The following is a 10,739-nucleotide window of genomic DNA, read 5'->3' on the forward strand; positions in this document are numbered from 1 at the left end:
ACAACTTTTATATTTGGCCCAAGCCATGATCATAAGGTTTTCATGACCTTTTGGTCATACTTACATCTAGGGTTCCCATTGTCCAAAGGGGTTTGCTTTAGGGTTTTGGGCAATTCTCCCCTTTAGATGTGCATGATAGGTTAAGGTATGACATCTAAGATGGGTTGCACTTGCTTAGGATTTGAATTCTAAGTTTGATGTACTTTGCTCAAAGTAACCCACATGTGATAGTAGGTTTAAAAGGTGTAGCCCTGGGTGGACACCTTGAGTAACACCTAGGGTGTTACAATTGGTTTGTAATTCTCATTGCATATAATTGGAGTTAGGCTGCTCTGAAGTTGTTGCACCGTTGTGTCTGAACTTTAGGTGTCGTTATAATCACCAATAAATCGACCGCGTTTTGATAGCTTCAGAGCCCAAATTTGGGAATTCTCTTTAAGCAAAACTTTTAGTTCTTCTCAGTACCTTTTAAATGGGTATTTACTTGTGATTGTCTGTTAAATAGATTGGGAGAGGTGGTTGTCCGGATATAAGTCGAATCTCTAATGTGCAGTATCTCAGGCTGAGTTTAGCTGTAGGTCATGCAGAGTTGAGGGCTATAAAGATAAATTTGGGTGCAACTTTATTGCAAAAGTCGTGGACAATTTTCAAAACTTTTCCAACGCGTGTTCGTTGTAGTTTAAGTTGAGTATAGCAGGAGTTATAGGTTTTTGAATTTTAGTTGTCCATTGTTTCAATCCTATCAGTTTTGCAACAAAAGAGTTGCATTGTTTTATCGGTTTGGAAACCAATTCTGAGACACTCATTATAATAAAAGTTTTAGGGAATGTTATAATCTTTTCAATGAGTTCATATTTGCAAAATTTTGTTAGCTGCAGGGAGTTATGATATAATGTATAGAATGTGCTTGGATGAATATGTGGGCAGGCATAACATGCTTAAATTGAGTCTTGTTTGCATGATGTGGGATTAGGCTTAAATGATTTAAAAAGTTATCATATTGCTTCTATACTTACATTTGTTCTAAGTGTCTCGTAATGAAGAACCTAAAGTTATTAGTCTTTCGATGAATGCTTAATCTTGGAAGAGTAATGAACCTGATAAAATCTATTGCTTGTTGTTGGGACTACATGACCAGTTTTAGTTATGCAGCTAGTTCAATGAAGTAAACCATCTTTTCTGTAGAGATGTTATATATAAAAGTTGTAGCCAATTTCTTTATCTTACTTGTGTAAAAATTTCATGACCATAGGTCTAGTAGTTTGGGAGTTATGATTTTCTCAAGTCCAGTCTTGGAATCTGTCCATGTTCTGTACAGACTTCGAAATTGACCTTGTTTGCCCAATTTAAACTTCGAATAAGTTCTTATAAATTATAAATAAGTTGTAGTACTTTTCTTAATATTTTCAATAAATTTTGGAACACCTTTTTTGGAGATCTATAAGTTAATTTACAGCTATTTTAAGTGTGATCTCTGAATCTATCCAAATTTGGACAGCAGAGCCTTTCTCATGTCTTTTGACCTTGATATGCATTGAATTAACCTGATATGTTATAAATGAATTATAGACAATTCTATTAGCTTTCTAAGAAGTCTAGGAGCACCTGAATTAGATGACTAAGACTCCAATTAGGGATTTTTTTTGAATTGAGTAATTGAATTCTGTCCAAGTCTGGACATAATTTACGTTTAGCATTGTTTGACCTTTCTAAGTGTCAAATCTTGTTGTGATGATAATACCAAGGGTATAGTGGATTTTATAAGCTTTCCATGAAGTCCTAGTCTACTATTTTTGGATGCATATTTTGTGAGTTATGAGCAAAACAATTAACCGATGTGCTGCTGTCCAGAAATATGCAAGCATTAAGTTGCTCTCTTGAAGTTGCTCGTGTTTGGCTAAGTTTGGTTTAGGCTATAGGAACACTATATGCATTGCATTCATATATATATATTCCTTGAAGTACTTGCATATGTCAATGTTGATTTGGTGTCAGGAAAGCTTTGTCCGAGGTATATAGGACCGTTACTATCTTAGCCGAGTTGGCAGCTGGGCTTAGCATATGCAATTGTCAGAATCTATGATCAGAGTACACCATATATTTCATGTCTTTATGTTGAGGAAGTATTTGAGGAATCCAGACCATCAAATCGAGCTAGAGCCGATTCCCGTGTAGCAAGACCAGACTCTAGAGTGTCGTCTGTTGCGTATCTTAAAATCCTAGGAGCTTGAGGAGCTGATGCGGCAGAAGTACCCGAACTTTTCGTTACATGTGAGTTTTGTTGATTCATTAATCTTTCTTGTGTCGTTCCGATAGAAGCGTCGGAATTCGAGGTAGAATTCTTTTTAAGGGGGTAGAGTGTGATACCCAATTTTCAAAAAAAAAAAGAAGAGAAATTGAAGATTATTCTTTTTTTCTTCCGGGTCCTGTGCTACAGGGGTTTGGAATTTTTGGGAAGCATTCACGAGTAAAATAGTAGAATTTTTTGTTAGACTCATGCGCTGGGGTCGGGAGCTGTCGTGTGAGCGAGTTGGACTGTGAAACTCGATCCGGCCCACTAGCCCCCCTAACCCTAGCCACCCTCCCTCTAATCCCCTCCCCCTTGTGCAGCCGCCCCTCTCTCTAGCCTTTGTGCAGCCGCCCTCCGTCTCTCATCTCCTCCTCCCTCAAACTCTTGCAGCCACCATCCCACAAACCCTAGCCAGCCCCCATCTCCTCCTCTCCTAGGTGCAGCCCTCCCGCTTGATCTACGTCGCGTGGGTGCAAATCTCCAATTGGAATTTGGTGGAAGGAAGAAGGAGGGAAGAAAGGGGGAGAAGTCAAGGTGATTTTGTGATTAACTCTTGTTTATTTGTGCTGCAATTCAATCGATTAGATGTTTACGTATGCGAATTGGTAGAGGTGTTGTCCAGAAATTTTGTCGGTGGGAGAACAGCAGTAGTTCTAGCAGTTTCTAGATTTTTCGTCGGTAATTAGTGGGAATCAGTGGGAGAATCATGTAGAGCTTTGTCATACCTTTTCAACGAGTACTTATGTGCTCGATTTGGAGTTATATTTTAGGAGATATCGCTGTTTGAATCTGGGTATGTTGCTGTCCAAAAAAAACAGATTTGCAGGTGGGCGAACAACAGTAGTATTAACAGTTTCTGGGGATTTTTCGTGGGTAATTAGTGATAATCAGTATGATAATCATGTAGAGCTTTGCCATACCTTTCCAACGAGTACTTATGTGCTCGATTCAGAGTTATATTTTTGGGGATATCGCTGTTTGAATCCGGGTATGCTGCTGTCCAAAAACAGATTGCAGGGTTTATCTTGTGGACTGTTTTGGACTAATTAGGCGTTGGAATTTAATTATCATTTGAATATAAAACTTGTGGAGAATTTTATGTAAATGCTTCCGGAGTTTTTGATTGATATCACTGCTATTATAATTTTAAAGTTATGAAATTATCAAGTAGCGCCGCTACAGTTTGGTGGTGATGGGGAGAGTTGTCGCTCGCGACAGGTTGGAATTGTGTGTAGGTGCGGCGTTGTTTATTAGCGTTTGTTATGTTGATTAGTGCACTAAGGTGTGTGTCAAAAACAGGCGGTGGACTTCCGGATCGTACTTAGTAACATTCCAAATTCCCGGTGAAGGCAAGTAAATACAGTGGTGGTTGCTACCGTTTGGTTTGCATCCTATGCCTTGTCATTGAGTATGCATAAGTATTAAATGTGTTAATCATTGAATTCTATGATGAAGTTTATTTGTTCGAAAGTATTAATTCTCAATTGTCTAATATTGCGGATGATCATGATTTGGGAATGATATATGTGGTTGATTCCCATCTTGGATGAAGTTGAAGTATCTTTTTGAATCACGTTATATGAAGTGTTGTAGGCATGTCATGCACATCGCATCATCCATCTTGCATGTTGAAGTTATGTCGTGATCTTATGGTCCGACCGTACCGGTACACTTTTAGCATCGTACGTTGCCCGATGAGGGTACGATGCGGCTTCATATCCTTAGAGGTATGAAGGCAGAAGTCATCCTTGCATTCGCAGACATTTGCACTCATGAGGTATATATTGTGGGGGATAGATATCCCCCGGGTCCACTAAAAAGATAAAAGACCTCACGAAAGGCCCAAGGGCCCAATAAATCGTAAGGTCGTTCTTTCGTGGGCCTGGGGAGAGACAATCAACGAAGCAGAGAAGACGTAAGACTGGATTGGAGCAAACCCGGACGGCCCACAACGTCGGGCGAGTAAATCGCAACAGAGACCCGACTTTCCCGCGCTGAAGCCCCCATGCAACAGAACCATGCGAGGATAAGTCGGCAAGGGTTACGTAGGGATAAACTCAAGAGGTTTACTATCTTTCAGCTACTTGTTGTTATCATATCCACGTGTACTGCCCCACGATCGAGTATATAAGGCCTAGGGGGCACCCCTTCAGAACGATCGACCCTACTTTACTTAGCCACCCACGTAAACTCTCTGTGCCTCCGTTCCAGAGAGCCCTCTTGTAACCGCACTCAAATACTCATCAGGACGTAGGGTGTTACGCATCTCTAAGCGGCCCGAACCTGCAAATCTTGTCCACTGTCCCTCGTGCAATCGGCACGAACCATTTTGCTACAGTCGTTGACACCGTCCTACTCCTAAAAACACCTTGAGGGGTAACCCCAGGTGTGCGGTCGGACCCAAAACACCGACAGCTGGCGCGCCAGGTAGGGGGTGTGTCGACGATCCAAGCTAGCTCAATGGCCGTCACCTTCCACAGCAAGATCACCGTGCGTCCCGGATCTGTATTCTGCTTCGGGACAATCTCATCTGTAGCGGATGAAGAGGGAATTCTACACCGCCTCGCAGATCTGCCGGAAAAGAAGTCTCCTCCAACAAACTCCGAAAATGCGGGAAAGACGCTACCTCCAGCTCTTCGGAAAAAGATTATCTCCGGGAAGACTGGAGCTGGAAGCTCGCTGACCCGGAAGACTCCGCTGTCTACTTCCCCGACGAAGGAATGGACACGGATCGCGAGGAAGAAGGAGACCAGGGAAAGGCAAGTCGTTCTTTCCGTTCCTCCGGCCTCAAAGGAGAACGAAAAGAAAGTCGCCGCGACAGCAACACCATTCTACCCCGACGTCCTCTTCATCGGAAGAGTGGAGTCACCCGCCGTCTCTGATGACGAACCGACCGCGCCTGGAGAAGAACCACCTCAACGAGAATCCCGCCGACGGAGGAACCGACGTAGGAACGTTCGACGACATCATGCGGCCGGAGAACGGGATCCGGAGCAGCCTGTCTCGCGAGACGAGGTCTCGGAGATAGGAGAAACCCCGGAAGAACGCGTCTTCAGGGAACGAAGGAACTCCCGACGACGTGATCGCCGACGGACTCAGGAGCAAGCCGAGCAGGATGCGAGGCAACGCCGGGAGAACCCGCTCTTCGGGCGCAACCTGAACCCCGACTTCGCCCGAGCTATGAACACGCCGAGCGAAGTCGGAGGCGTTCTAGCTCGGATAGCTGACGGACTTCCTCGGACTCCCAACGCCGAGGGATACCGACGCCTGTTCACTCAGGCGGCCAACCATCTTCTACCGCTCGCTCACCCACCGAACGATTTGCGACACGCCATCAACAGTCGTCGAGACGCGCGAAGCTCTATCAATGCTTCGCGCGAACGGCGGCATGAAAACGAAATTCACCGTCGGGAGGAGTATGACCGAGATCACGGCTTCCCGACTCAAAGCCAGCCCACAGGACTGAGTCGGCAACAGCCTCAACTGGCGGTACCACCCGGGGACGGTCGAGGAACCACCACCACCACTCCCCTCCCCGGGACAGACATCGTCCCCGACGGCAGGAGGACACGTGCGGAGTATCCGCTCTTACCCCGCGCCTTAGGGCCATCCAATGGCCTCCCAACTTCAAGGTATCCAATGTCGACAAATATGAACCTAAGCAGGATCCAGGGGGTTGGCTAGCCGTCTACACCACCGCTGCTCGGGCTGCCGGGGCATCTGAAGACGTCATGACCGTGTATCTGCCCATTGTCCTTGGGCAAGACGCGCTGCAATGGCTACGACATCTACCCCGACACTGCATCGACGACTGGGGAGACTTCAGTCGACGTTTCACCGCCAACTTCCAGTCCCTCTCCGACAAACCAGCGCAACCATGGGACCTCAAATCCATCAAGCGCCGGGGGGACGAGACTCTCCGGTCGTACCTCAAAAGGTTCCAGACCATGAGAAACCGTATCCCCGAGGTCACGGAGGCGGCCGTGATCGAGGACTTCTACAGAGGATCCAATGACTCGGCTTTCGTCTGAGCCATACTACAAAAAGCACCGACTACCTCCGAGGAGCTGTTCCGGGAAGCCGACCTTTACATCACCGCCGACGAGCGGGCCCAGGATCTCATTGGAGGAGCAAAGCCTGCACCGGCAGCACCGCGACGTGACGCGAACCAACCACCCGACAAACGTTGGGAGAAGAGGCCTCGTGAAGAAGTACACGCCGCCGGACCACCCGCCTCTCGCGCCCGAGGAGGACCTCGTGGAGGCGAGCGCACGCTGGACGACATCCTCGACGCCCAGTACCCGTACCACAAGGACATGCGCCACACTCTTCGTAACTGCCGGGACTTCAAGCACTCCGTCGGGCACGGCCGACCCTTCCAACCTCTACCGCCTCCTCCGCCGAGGGGAGGACCAGATGAACCACGACAGCCCCATCAGCCGGAGGAGGGGGGAGGAGGAGCTTTCCCGCGTGTTGACAGGGAGGTCAACGTCATCTTCGGCGGACATGGGTCGCAGGAGAACAAAAGACAACAAAAGCTCAACGACCGCCAGATACTGGTGGCAACCACCGGTCCTCCCGCCCCATACCGGTGGTCGGAGCACCCGATTACTTTCACTCAGGAGGATCAATGGCTCAACTTCGACCATCCAGGCAAATACCCGCTTCTCGTCGATCCGGTGATCCGAGAAAGCCGGGTAAAGAAGGTGCTAGTGGACGGGGGGAGCAGCATCAACGTCACTTTCCCCCGGACACTCCAAGGCTTGGGAGTTCACCTCAAAGAGCTCCGCGAGTCGGACACCCCTTTCTTCGGCATCGTGCCGACGGAAGGGGAATACCCGCTGGGCCACATCTACATGCCGGTCACCTTCGGAACTCCGGAGAACTACCGAACCGAGTTCCTGAGGTTCGAGGTGGCGAACTTCGACTACGGGTACAACGCCATCATCGGGAGGCCGGGGCTGGCTAAATTCATGGCCATTCCGCACTATACATACATGATATTGAAGATGCCAGGACCGCAAGGAATCATAACTGTGCGCGCCGACTTCCAAAGCGCCGCAGAATGTTTCCGAGTGGCCATCCAAGCAGCCCTCACCACCAAGCCGTCAACGGTTCCTTCTACGTCGGCGAACTCTAAGCCTGAGGAAGACCTCGCCGTACCGGCAAACGAAGCTCAGGCCGTAACCTATATGAGGCCGACTGAAGAAACCAAGCGAATCAACCTGGGATTCGCTGATGAGCGCAAAACGGCCATCATCAGCTCCAGTTTGAATGGCAAATAGGAAAGCGCGCTCGTCCAGTTCTTGCAAGATAATTGAGACGTATTCGCGTGGCAACCTGCGGATATGCCGGGATTCCCAAGAGAACTGGCCGAGCACAAATTGAAGGTCTATCCCCAGGCGAGGCCGATCCGGCAAAAGCTACGTCGTTTCACGCCCGACAAGAGAGAGGCCATTCGCGCCGAGTTAGCTCGCTTGGTCGCGGCTGGATTTATTAGAGAAGTATTACACCCCGAGTGGTTGGCCAACCCTGTTCTTGTACTCAAAAAGAATAAAGTGGATTGGCGCATGTGCGTCGACTATACTGATCTCAACAAACACTGTCCGAAGGATCCCTTCGGGCTCCCGAGGATAGATCAGGTGGTGGATTCCACCGCAGGATGTTCCGTGCTGTCTTTCTTAGATTGCTATTCCGGGTATCATCAGATTAGTTTGGCAAAAGAAGACGAGGAAAAAACGGCGTTCATCACTCCGTTTGGTGCTTTCTGTTATACCTCCATGCCGTTCGGCCTCAAAAACGCTGGAGCGACTTATCAGAGAGCCATTCAAACATGCCTAGCCGATCACTGGGGCAAGTGTGTGGAGGCTTACGTAGATGATGTGGTGATCAAAACAGAGAATTCGGAAAACTTCATCGAAGATTTACAGCTGGTTTTCAACAGCCTGAGAAGATATAGATGGAAGCTCAATCCTGAAAAATGTGTCTTCGGGGTACCAGCAGGAAAGTTGCTCGGATTTATCGTCAGCCACCGGGGAATTGAGGCTAATCCAGATAAGATTGAAGCTATCATGAAGATGGAAGCTCCTCGGTCACAAAAGAAGGTTCAGCGACTCACTGGATGTATGGCAGCTCTGAGCAGATTTATATCCAGGCTGGGAGAGAAAGGTTTGCCATTTTACAAGCTACTCAAGAAGGTGGACAAGTTTCAGTGGACTTCAGAAGCACAAGAAGCTCTAGACGCACTGAAAAAATTCTTGACAACACCACCAGTATTGAAACCGCCCCGGCGAGCTACGCCGACTCAACCGGCTGAAGATTTGTTGCTGTATATCTCTTGCACGACTCACGTGGTAAGCACTGCGTTGGTAGTCGAGCGAGTAGAAGAAGGACATGCCTATCCAGTACAACATCCTGTTTACTTCATCAGTGAAGTTCTAGGCCCCTCGAAGAAAAAGTACCCTCAGCTTCAGAAGCTATTATATGCAGTACTTCTAACTGCCCGCAAGCTGCGTCACTACTTTGACGACCACAAAGTCATAGTAGTTACTGGTTTTCCAATAGGGGACATTATTCACAACAAGGAAGCCATTGGCCGAATAGCCAAGTGGGCTTGCGAGTTGGGATCCCACGATATCGAGTTCCGACCTCGCACCGCCATCAAAACTCAAGCACTGGTTGATTTCGTATCGGAATGGACAGAACAGCAAGTACCAGACAATCCAGAAACTGCAGAAGTATGGCGAATGTATTTCGATGGCTCGCTGAAGCTGCAGGGAGCAGGAGCAGGGATTCTCTTCACCGCACCTGGAGGCGAGCACCTCAAGTACGCTCTCCAGTTGCTATTCCCGGCCTCTAACAATGCAGCCGAGTATGAAGCCTTGATACACGGATTAAACATCGCCATATCACTGGGCGTCAAAAGATTGATGGTATATGGAGATTCTCTGGTAGTCATCAGCCAGATAAACAAAGAATGGGATTGTTCAAGTGATTCAATGGGAAAATACTGCGCTGCCGTCCGAAAGCTGGAAGATAAATTCGAGGGTCTGGAATTTCATCATGTAGAAAGAGATCGGAACAGGCAGCCGATGTACTGTCCAAGCTCGGATCCGGTCGAACTCAGGTCCCACCCGGAGTCTTCGTGCAAGAAATCCGGCAGCCGAGTATATCAATGGATCAAACAGAAGAGTGCAACATCATAGATCAACCCGAGTCAGACTCTGATGACTAGAGACAACCGATTATTAAATATATAAAGAATGAAGAAGAACCAGATGACAATAACTCGGCAGAGCGTATTGCCAGACAATCGGCTCACTATACACCCATTGGGGAGGTATTATACAGGAGGGGCGCGTCAGGCGTCCTCATGAAGTGCGTTCTCCCGTCCACCGGGAAGCAACATCTGGAGGAAGTCCATGCAGGGCAATGTGGAGTACATGCAGCATCCAGAACACTAGTCGGGAAGGTTTTCAGGTCAGGATTCTATTGGCCGACGGCGAAGAACGATGCAGCCGAGTTAGTTCAGAGATGCGGAGCTTGCCAATACCTGTCAAAGCAACAGCACATGCCAGCACAGCAGCTACAAACTATACCAGTAACTTGGCCTTTCGCATGCTGGGGACTGAATATGATTGGGCCTTTCAAGAAAGCTCAAGGAGGATATACCCATGTATTGGTGGCGATCGACAAATTCACTAAATGGATAGAGTTCCAGCCCATTGCTTCTTTAACCTCTGCTAAAGCCGTAGAATTCATACAAAGCATAATATTCAGATTCGGGATACCAAACAGTATCATCACTGACTTGGGATCCAACTTCACCAGTTCATAATTCTTTGACTTCTGCGAGCAAAAGAGCATTCAGATCAAATACGCATCTGTAGCACATCCAAGAGCCAACGGGCAGGTTGAGCGAGCCAACGGAATGATATTGGAGGCACTCAGAAAAAGGGTCTTCGATAAGAATGAAAAATTCGCAGGAAAATGGATAAGAGAACTGCCTTATGTCATTTGGAGCCTGAGAACCCAACCTAGCCGAGCCCTGCATGGAAACACTCCTTTCTTCATGGTCTATGGGTCGGAGGCAGTGCTACCTGCTGACCTCAAGTTTGGGGCGCCAAGATTGATCTTCGAAAGCATAGCGGAAGCTGAGGCCACCAGGCTGGAGGATATTGATGTACTTGAGGAAGAACGACTGAATGCAGTAATCCAATCAGCACGGTACCAGCAGACTCTAAGGTGCTATCACGACAAAGCTGTGCGGCAACGTTTCTTTTCGATAGGAGACCTCGTCCTCCGCCGAATTCTAACGGGGGAGGGACGGCACAAGTTATCACCCTTATGGGAAGGGCCTTTCATAGTAGCAGAGGTCACTCGGCCTGGATCGTATCGCCTCACCCAGATGGATGGCACAGAAGTTGGGAACTCCTGGAACATAGAGCAC

Source organism: Zea mays, chromosome 2 (assembly GCF_902167145.1).
Source record: "Zea mays cultivar B73 chromosome 2, Zm-B73-REFERENCE-NAM-5.0, whole genome shotgun sequence".
Lineage (NCBI taxonomy): Eukaryota > Viridiplantae > Streptophyta > Magnoliopsida > Poales > Poaceae > Zea > Zea mays.